The sequence below is a fragment of the Jaculus jaculus genome, chromosome X (genome assembly GCF_020740685.1).
Source record: "Jaculus jaculus isolate mJacJac1 chromosome X, mJacJac1.mat.Y.cur, whole genome shotgun sequence".
In the NCBI taxonomy this organism is placed as follows: Eukaryota; Metazoa; Chordata; class Mammalia; order Rodentia; family Dipodidae; genus Jaculus; species Jaculus jaculus.
In genome coordinates, this window is record NC_059125.1 from 850,858 (window position 1) to 862,596 (window position 11,739).

Here is an 11,739-nt window from a genome sequence, read left to right on the forward strand (position 1 = left end):
AATATTTTATGAATCATATCATAACCCTGAATTCAAGATTAATAACTATAACCTATCTTTGATATCAATAGCAAATAAGTGATTTCAATGATTCATTTATGTTCATATTTAATAATGACATCAACATACATTCACTACTAGGAAACTGTCAGGATATTTGATGAAATGTTTTCTTTAATAATAGTTGCACTCTGTCATGAAAATGTTTAGAGTGAGCTGGAGAGCTGGCTTAGCAATTAAAGGCACTTGCTTGCAAAGTCTGGTGACACAGGTTGGATTCCCTGGCACCCATGTAAAACCATATGTACAAAGTGGCACATGTGTCTGGAGTACATTTCTGTCTGTCTCTGAGATAAACAAATCAATATTTTTTTAAATGTTAAGAAGTTTTCTTTTTTGGTGTGTTCATGTGTGTGTGTGTGTGTGTGTGTACATGCACACAGACATCAACATGCCATGGCATATGTATGGAGATCAGAGGACAGCCTTAGATATCTGCCATTGCCTTCCACTTTGAGACAGTGTTTCCTGTTCACCACTGTGAGTACCAGATTGGCTCCGAAGCTTATAGAAGAATCTCTTGTCTCTTACTCACTACTTGTAGTAAGAACATTGGGAACACAGATGCTTGCTACAGCATCTAGCTACTTATGTGGTTTTTGGGGACTCATATTTGCATGGCCAGTGCTTATCCACTGAACTATCTCTGTTGCCACTTCTTTATGTCTCATATTTCTTTAGAATTATAAATTAACAGCACATAGTGAACATACAATTTATTTATTTATTTTTTGTTCATTTTAATTTATTTATTTGAGAGCAACAGAGAGAAAAAGAGGCAGAGAGAGAAAGAGAGAGAGGGAAGGAGAGAATGGGTGCGCCAGGGCCTCCAGCCACTGCAAACAAACTCCAGACACATGTGTCCCCTTGTGCATCTGGCTAACGTGGGTCCTGGGGAATTGAGCCTCGAACCAGGGTCCTTAGGCTTCACAGGCAAGCGCTTAACCGCTAAGCCATCTCTCCAGCCCTGAACATACAATTTCAAGAGTAATCCTCACTGAAAGTTTCCCAAATGAGACTTATCAATGACGTGTAAATTAACGTGAGATTCACACTTGTCTCTCTCCTTCAGTACATCCATCTATCTATACATTACATAGATATAGAACAACCAGATTTGGGAGTTTGAAATAAAACATATCACTTTCTTGCAATAAAATGTTATCCTTCAATTCTCTGCAAAAAAAAAAAAATGTTTTGAGCATATTTTCTGTAGTGAAATATTCCAGTACCAGTATTCTAAGCTAACTCTGCTGTTATAATCACTGAGTGTCACTACTTCCACAGATGCCTAATGAATCATATTATAGGATCTAGAGCTAACTTACTGACAAAATAAAATAAACATTCCCTACAATTTAGGTGATAAATACTTCAATGTAAGGAAAAACATACAAAGCATTGTTACTTGATTTATCCCATGTATATCTAGCCATGCATAATCTCAGAGACTACCTAGTTTTGCTCAAGCTAGGGATATGAAGAAATAGGCAACATTAAAGTTGATGTAAAATAAATGGTATACATGAGAGTGGGGGAAGGGAAACACTTTGGTCATTAATGTTCTATAAATACAATATTAAACTCAATGTTTATACAACATTACCACATGTTCTGGGCCTGGTCTCACTTTAAAATTGTTCCCTGAGGGCTAGAGAGATGGCTGAGTTGTAAAGGTCACTTGCTTTGTAAGTCTGCCAACCAGAGTTCAAATCCCCAGCATCCATGTAAAGCCAGACACAAAAGTGGCACATACACATAGGGCACCTAGGGAATGGTAGGTGGAGTCAGGAGAATTCTGAAGCTTGCAGTCCAGTTAGTCTGGCCTCTCAGTGGCAAACAGTAAGAGAAACTCAGTCTCAATACAAGGTGGTAGAAGAGAACCAACCCCATTCTGACATGCACCCTGACACAGCACACATTCCAAAAACTGAAAAAATTTTTAAAAAATAATCCTTTTTCCCCCAGGGATGAACCACATTGCCTTTTCTAAATTCTGACTTCTTGTCATGCAACTGTTAGCAGAAAGGGCTTGGCACACCCACCGTTAAGTTAGGAGCTACCCTGACCAAAAGAGCCCTCTGCTACAATGAGGGTAAGGTTCTGTAACTCTGCGCTGAACACACACACACACACACACACACACACACACACACACACACACACATGCATACTCACATGTACATACCCTTTACAAAGATCAAGAAGTTTCAAAGGAAACGTAATCTAAATTCATGGTTAGAAAGATAACTTATTTCTTAACTGAGAAGTAAATACACCTTCCACAGAAAAAATATTGCAAATTTCTTCAGGCTTGTTTCTTTCTGTGTCCATCCCCTACCTCAAAGAACATTGAAGTAATGAACCCATTTCCATTCACTGTGAAATAGGCCCACCTTCCAGTTAAATAGACATCTAAGTTTCTAAAACTTTGCATTCACTTGTCCTCTTTAGTTTTGCTATATTACTTTCTTGAGTGAAACAAGCATTATGTGCTTTGACTACTTGCTTCTGGTCAGAACAGAATTCCAGACAGCTTCAGTATTTGTTTCACTTACAATAATTCCTTTCAGAGGGAAATATTTTGATCAAATGAAAACCAAGTTATTAGCCTTTGCTTGTGGCATTGCAAATATTTTAAAGTAGAATAAACTGAAACCTAAGTCCTCAAGTATTGGGTGGGGGGAATCAAGGTATTTCCCTCTTATGTACAAGGCACGGGCTTTTCATTACTTAGTAATTATATTTTGCTGAAGGATAATAGAAACTCTGAATAACATGTCTATTCTATGTGAAATAAAATTGAATAGCATGACTATGTGTTAAATATAAAAGAACTACTCACTATAAATATTTTAAATGACAGGATAGGTAAGGGGCTAAGCATTTTTTTTTTCTGTAAATGGACAGAAAGTAAATATTTTAGGTTTCGCATACCATATGGCCTCTGTCAGAGCCCTTCAACTGTGCCCTTAAGATACAAATGCACTGGAGAGATGGCTCCGGTCATAAAGCACTTACCCTGCAAGCATAAAGATGAGAATTTGGATCCCCACTATCCACCTAAATGGCAGGTGGGTGGCTGTACACCTGCAATCTCAGCATCATTTGGGAGGTGAAGACAGGAATTCCCCCAGCCAAACTTGGTAGCTAGATGTGCCCAATCAATGATTAGCTCTGTGTTCATCTGAAGGACTTTGCCTTGGGTGATTGAAGAAGACACACAAACATCAACCTCTGGCTTCCACATATATGCACTCACATATGTACACACCAACACACACACACACACACACACACGTGATACAGACCCAACCAAGCATACTATGTTTCAATAAAACTCTCTTTGGAAACTCTAAGCAGCGACCTAGGCTTTGGCCTATGGGCTGTGGTTTTCTTGGTGATGGTTTGCAGAAGGAAAATATAGAGCTGTACTACTAATGTGTTGATGGGATCGCACATCAACTGGAAGGCTGAACATATCAATACCTCATTAAATAGGTTGAAAAATTGTAGTGACCAATGGGGGAACGATGAAAGATCTTAAAGGAGATAAGTGACATTTTGAGAAAGTGACCACATCAAGGTTGAACCAAAGCTTAGAAAGATGCTAGCATGTTGGTGACCATTTAACATGTCAGAAATAGTAAGCAACTGAGCTGTGATATGGGCTTTCATTCACTATGCCCAGAATCTAAAGCAATATAAAGCAAGAAAATGGGCTAATTGCTCCAATGCAAATTTTCACCATGAAAATAAGTATAATTTTCTGTTAAAGCTCATATAATTCTGTTGGAGTTCATATAATCAACATGGAAACATTATTTCAGCTGCAAGAAGAAGCCAGTACCAAAGCCTAGTCCTCAAAAGGTGCAGTGTATGTTCAATAAAAAGAAAAAAATAAATAAAGCCTTACTTTTATCTTATAATTTTGTAATTTTGACCTCACTAAAATAAAAGAAAAATAAGGAACTGGCTTATAAGTACAATCTAAGGAAATGTAACTTCCTTACCTTGTAAGCTGAGGACAATATTGCACAAAATTTTAGAATAATAGGATAAAATCTAAGCTAAGTTAATTATTAAAGAAACTATATAATGGAATGATTAAAATACATGAGAACCTACTTATGTTGGCCCATCTGCCTGCCATTAGATAAGCACTCATTCAGGAGCCACTGCAGTCATTACAGGTTTGCTGAGACGAGGAAGTGATGTTGATGCCCATGTCTGCAGCAGAGCTTCAGAACTAAGTGCCAGGCTCCTCCACTGTCACGGACTGACTCTTGGGGAGATCAGGACCGAGGGAGAACAAGGGCGAAGGCTCAAGGAGAACTCGGGATTCGGCGAGGAAATGACAGACAGACACACTCCAAGTTGAATATGCTGCTGCGATTTACTGAAGTTTTCATTAAGGTTTTATACAGATTGAACAAGTGATCTCAAGAATTATTAATCTAAACAATCTTAAGTATTGTTCTATTCTATACATGCAGTGTTTATCAGGCAGGAAATGTACCCATTTTCTGAGAAGCACGTCTCGCACCATTGACCACAACATTATATGAACAGAAACTAGGGTAAAAGGTGTAAGGTGAATAACAGGTTACTTATTTCCAAGGACTGTCATGTCCCAAGGACTGTCATGCCCCAAGGACTGTCATGCCCCAAGGACTGTCCCAAACCATCTTTTTTCCACTTATTAAATCATTTATATAATCCTCATATTCATTATAAAAGTGTTTCCATCCAAAAGACCACCAGTATTTTAAGGCTGGTGTAATACTTTCCAGAAATTCCCTTCTTACTTGTTTATTGTATAAACACCAAGGCTTACACTTCCTTGCTAAGCGTTCCCATAAATGGAAGAGAATGCCATAGCCTCCTTTTTCCTTCATAATTCACCCATATATTACCGAATTCATCATATCCACCCTCATAGGGGAGTGGAACTAAGTAGTTTCCAGCTCTAGGAGTCCACTTCGGTGGTGTCCACCATCTGCCCTTGATCAAGTACTGAACATATCCCCCAGGAAGTTTCCTGGTGGGAATTCCTAAGTTTTGTAACTCCTTTTCTGCAGAACTGTCATGCTTCTTATGAACATTACCAATCAACATTTCTACTTTCATATTCTCAGGCTCAGTATCGTTCTCAAACATCATAAGCTGTTTTTGCTCTACACCATCAAAAAATTGTCCTAAAGTTAATTTTTTATTCTTAGTAGAGTTATACATTCCCTCCATTGCCCTAATTATAGGAGGGGCACATTCAATGCTTAGATTGTTTCTTGTACTCTGATTGCGTGCATGATTACTAGTAAGTGTTGAATTAGCTGTTCTTAGACAAACAACTAGAAGGAAGCAGAAAAGAAACAGAGCTCAGAAAACAGCCCATTGGCGCCAGCAATCGGGTCTTTGTGACTTCTTATGGGCAGCAGGAACCATTACAGTAACTGACTGCCAAGGGGTCACTGGGGGCATCCCTCCGAAGAGTGCTGGCCCTCTGTCCTCAGCTGTCTTCCAGTGTAGAGGCATCTTTGCTACACAGGCGAGGTCGCCGTGGATGTAGCACTCCACCACATGAGACATGTTCAGTTTTCCACTGAGAACTGGACTGGAAGTATTAGCATATCATGCAGAACACTTTGGGGACCAAAGAAATGAACCAGAACAAACTGAATTTGAAAACATGAAATCACAATATTATTTGAAATAGCCAACATGCAAAATAGGTATAGTAAATTAACATTGTTTTTTTTTTTTTAATTTTTTATTTTATTTATTTGAGAGAGACAGACACAGAGAGAAAGAGAGGTAGAGGGAGAGAGAGAGAATGGGCGCGTCAGGGCTTCCAGCCTCTGCAAACGAACTCCAGACGCGTGCGCCCCCTTGTGCATCTGGCTAACGTGGGACCTGGGGAACCGAGCCTCAAACCGGGGTCCTTAGGCTTCACAGGCAAGCGCTTAACCGCTAAGCCATCTCTCCAGCCCAGTAAGTTAACATTGTTTTGAAAAGCAAAGGTTGTTGTCATGTTTTCCCATTTGCTTTGAGTAGTGTTTCTCATCTTTTGATACCACTTATTTGGAGGGTATAGATAATTCTTTTTTATTGGAGGGTCTGTGCTTTGTAAGTTAGAAAAGTCAAATATTCATGATGCTGTACATTTCCATTGTATTTTATTTTATTAACATACACAAAGGGATGCATTCACATACATACATAGTTTCACTATAAACCATAGTATTTTTATATATCTCAAACATAAGCTATAAAATGTAACCTACTTACAAATAGCTTCAGTTCTATCCTTTAAATTCATTCATTTCTCTATTAAATAGCATGTCTTCTCTGTCTGGGTTGCTAGAATTTCAGAATAAACTTATCCCTTCTATATAAATTGATGCTGGAAATGTTGGTACAGCTTGCATATAGGATATGCCATCTAAAAAGAGATATCTTGGCGTAGGGAAATGGCTCAGTCAGTAAAGTGTTTACCATGCAAACATGAAGACCTGAGTTCAGACTCCAGGCACCCACATAAAATGTCAGGCATCATGGTTTGTCCCTGTAATCCCAGTATTGAAGAGGTGGAGACAGGAGGATCCTCATGGCTTGCTGACCAGCTAGACTGGGTTAGTCAATGAGGCTCAGCTTCAGGGAGACACTCAAACTCGTAAAACAAGGTAGACAGTTATTGGGGAAGATGACCAATGTCAAGCTCTGCCCTACACACACACACACACACACACACACACACACACACAGAAAAAATAAATTAAAAAAAAGATAAGCTATCTTGTCTGCCCAAGGCCACATTCCCACCCATTGTGTATGGACAAGATGAGATAGAGAGGTTAGCATATAAACCTTGCCATTGTCCCAATCACACCAGAGGGAGGTGGCCATTACATTCTTAGTTTCTTAGAACCATTTTCCCTACTCTATTCTATTTACACATGATATTACCTAGGAGACTATATAAGACACTCCACTGTAGTTTGGGTCATAACAGCTTATGTATATAACTTTAAATCAGAGTGTGGACAATAAAACCATTTTTTTCAAAATATAAGAAGGGGCAAGAGAGAATTATCACCTTTGACCAAAATGCACATGAGTATATTTATTAAAATTAGAAAAGCAACAGCAGAGATGAATAGAATATTTTCTCTTATGCTTGGACATGATAGCATAGAATATCAGCACAAGCTTCATTAGCCAAGTCTTGTTTGGTAAGCTATTCAGTCATTTTGAGCTTCATTTTTGTTCTGTGGAATGCAGATAATATTAAAGTACCTATCATAAACTTGTGAAGTTTAAATGAAATACACATAACATTAAACACCCATTAAATCACAATACTGGGCTGGAGAGATGGCTTAGTGGTTAAGTGCTTGCCTGTGAAGCCTAAGGACCCCAGTTCAAGGCTCGATTCCCCAGGACCCACATTAGCCAGATGCATAAGGGGGCACATACATTTGGTGTTCATTTGCAGTGGCTGGAGGCCCTGGCGGGCCCATTCTTTCTCTCTCTCTCTCTCTTCCTCTTTCTCTCTCTTGTGCTCTCAAATAAATTAATAAAAATGAACAAAAATTTTTTTTAAAAATCACAATACTTGTGAGTTTTAGCCAAGGCAACTTGTATGAGTCATGAGGACTAGAACAGATAGAATGAATATTTATATATAGGGGATTGATGAGATTGGCTTAGAGGACACAGCCTGCACAGTCCAACAATGGCTGTCTGTAGGCTAGACAGTCTGAGAACCCAGGTATCTCTGCTCGGTCCACAAGGCTGCATTCCTCAGTTATCCCAGTACAGTGCTGAAGATCTAGAGGATTCATGGAGAGCCACTGATCTTCATTCCATATTGGAAGACTGAAGATTCTGGGTTCCAAAGTTAGAGAAGGATGGCAACAACCTGGTAGCTATATGCTCCAGCAAGAATCAAGGGCAGCCTGCTTTTTAATGACACTTCATTTTATGCATATAAGCTTCTACCAGAAGGGCTGCCTTCTCTGGGGGAAGGTCTTCCTCCCTCTGTAAATGCCCTCATAGTCCTGCCCGAGAAGTGTGTCCTTTATTTGATTCCTGATGTGATCAAATTGACTATAGGAAGTAACCATCACATAGCTCACATATTGTAGTTGTTTGTGCATTTTGTGACTTCTTCACTGACAGCTGAAAAGAAGAGAAAGCTGCAGAGATCATGATAAATGGCTAATACTACATAACCTACAACATCTTGGTGTTTCTGAATAAGCATTAACCAGTGTGCCAGTTTAGTTTCTCACTATGATAAAATATTTAGCTTACAATTTAGGAGATACAGCTCATCATAGGGTAGGGGGAAGCAAGACAGTGAGGCCAGCTCTTGTAAATGGTGATAGGAATATGCAGCTGTTTACTCAACAGATTAGCAAGTGGGAAAAAGAATATTGAGCTCAGTTGGATTTTTCCTTTTTAATCAGTCTATGGCCCCAACTCATGAGATGATGCTATCTACGTTCATGTTGCATCTTCACTTGTTACTTAATCCCTGCTGTAAATGCCCTCACAGGTGCACTCAAAAGTCTCCATCAAGTACCAACACTGGCATCAGTCTCCAATGGAACAGAGATTTTTATAGCATATTACTCTGAAACCTCCCCAAATTAGAGAAATATCTATATTACACATTTCAGGCCTGGTATAGAATTGGAGTCATGTGTATTTTAATGGTTGGATTTATCTCTCTAATCAGCTATATGAAAAATAAGATTCAAGTCACCAACAGACCTTTATCTCAGGTGATTTATTTGCTCAAGCAAATGGGAGGGAAAATTCCAGTTACTTACGAATGGTTTGATGTTCCTCATTAAAGAGATTGCATCCAAATTCCTGGAGGAAAGAGATTTAAACACATCTGCTCTAGGCACGGCAGCTTTCCTCTGTTGATGCTCTTCATCCCAGGAGTGTTTGCTTTGGAGGCTTTGGTAGATCTATGAACAGAGATAAAAACATTACCCCGTGTGCTAGCAATTAAGAAATTGGTAAATTAGCAGAAGAGTTCCTTGTGAATTGCAGGTTAAGAATGTTTTTATTGTTAGAGTTTTCACTAGGCGCCAGGTGAGAACAAATTATTAGGAAGTTATTGTAATTCAAACTGGCTCATGAAATAGTTCATCTCCTTATTTGTTACTAGTTACTAACTAGTGCTTCTTTGAGCATCACCATTTTACTTGATGAAACAGCAATGAATTGCCTGGCATTGTTCAGAGATTTCTGTCTGTAAGAGTCATTGAGAAAGGGCTTAGGAACTGGAAATATGACTTAATGAAGTGCTTGCTGTGAAAACTTAAAAATCCGAGTTCAGATCCCCAGAATACACATAAAGCCATATGTGGTAGCATGACCATCTATAATCCCATCGTTCCTACAAGGAGATGGTTAGAGTCATGTGAATACCAGAGGCTTGAAGGCCAGCTAGCCTGACCCACACAGTGGTAAATAACAAGGGACTCTGTCTCAAAACAAGGCAAGAATTGCCACCTGTGGTTGCCTTCTGATTTCTCCACATATGCCATGGCACTTGTATACATACATACACACACACATATACACACAAGTAAGTTTGGCTTTCACTTTCCAATAACTGATTTCAACTTTCTTTGTACTAAATAAAGCTTCTGCTTGTATCCTTTTCTGTCTCACCCATTTTGTAAGTAATAAATTGTATTAGTGATCATGATATTGGGCGAATGGGCATGTATGTGTATATGTGTGATTTATTCTAAAGGCCACAAAGTGATACTTGGTATGTACTTAGAGGATATTGATAAAACTTTGATAAACAATTTTAATCTTACTAGAAAAGCCATTATGGGTCCCTTTTCTTTAAGATCTGCAGAAAAAATATTGACACAGTTTAGGGATGACAGCGTCCAAAAGTGAAAGTGAGGAATGTCCTTAAGCCTGGAAGGAGGGGAAGCTGGGGCTTCCTTGTTTCCTTCTCTGAAAGGAGTCCCTGTAGTCTTCACTTTGCTAAAGGCCAGGAATGTAAGGAGAGGTGTGAATTTGGTTTTCCCTTTGCTCTTTCTTTCCTAAACGACCCCATAATAAAATTTCTGTAATAATTCTATAAACTTTATTCTCTAGTCTGTGTATTTCAGTTTTTAAAATTCATAAGAATCTAGAGGCCACTAATTAAATGGAAGCTTTGCATGACCATGAGTGTCCAGCACCCTAACTCCTGAGTTATTGCCCACCAAAGAACTGAGAAAGGCTCCAACACTCATAATATCCCTTGTATAGATACATTTGTGTGTCAACCTACATTTTTTAGTATGTGTCCATCTGTTTTCTTTTTGGTTACATGATTTCATCACATACAATTCCAAGTTCATTGGATGAGCATGAATTAATGTCCCTCTCTCTCTCTCTCTCTCTCTCTCTCTCTCTCTCTCTCTCTCTCTCTCTTTGTCTGTCCTTGCTATAGTATTTAGTTCTCCCTGCAGTAAATATTGTCTTAAATTGCTTGCCTTGTTTGCAAACCAAAAAACTTGTAAAGGTCCTAAGGGAAAAGTCTCCATCTATTAAAATACTGACATGGAAGGAAAATAACTGTTGCCCATCCCCTCTCTTCCTGCAGGTCCTCTTAAAGTAAGTACTCTTCTAGAATTTTTGTCCATTTAAAATACTTCAGTCATCCTTTTCCTTATGTGTATACTTACCTATTTCTTCTTTCCCATAGCTGAAAATCATACCCATTTAGGAATATGTCTTCACATCCATAATCATGATGTTTATGTTATGACCTATTTTCAACCATTGCAGCTAGCAATGGAAATATAAGAATTCATCCAAATGAGAAAATGTGCAGAAAAGGCTTAAGAAGTAGAATAATGTACTTAACGTGTTTGGCATAATTATTATTTTTTTGCTGAGTTTAAAACTGTCCATTGCAGCTGGGTGTGGCGGTGCACACCTTTAGGCCCAGCACTCGGGAAGCAGAGGTAGGAGGACTGCCAAGAGTTCAAGGCCACCTTGAGACTACATAGTAAATTCCAGGTCAGCCTGAGCTTACCTCGAAAAAAAAAAAAAAAAAAAAAAAAAAAAAACAACAACAACAAAAAACCTGTCCATTGCAAAAATAGGGAATGCTAAATTGAATATACCATAATTTCTAGATCAACTTAGATGATATAAGAAAAATCATGTGATTGAAGGGATACTTGTGCTTAGTAAGTAAGAACTAGTAATCCTATTGCGTTATAGTTTTCTGGAAAAGTAGTTCCAGTTGTGCTACATACATAAGAATGTGCAACAGAATCCTTACTCTATACCTTCAAGATGCTTAATTAACATTTTAAGAGAAATATAGCACTTTATACATTTTTTAAATCATAACCATCAATTTGTTAATTATGTGCATCACTACCAATGATGTTAGAAAAAAAAAAATAGTCCTGAAAGTTTCTTTAGAAAACCTATGCAACTCTGGCTAGGTGCTCTGACATGCTTGCATTCCTGGCAGATGCATCTGTTGAATTCTGCAATTTAGCTCTTGGTGAGGGAGACTACTTAGTGCTGAGATCTTTGCTTCCTACTAGAATATGCCTGGAAGATCCTGGTGCATGGCCAAAGCAGTATGGTGCTTTCCCAATGCTAGGACAAGTGTCTTTCTCATTGTAGGAGTGC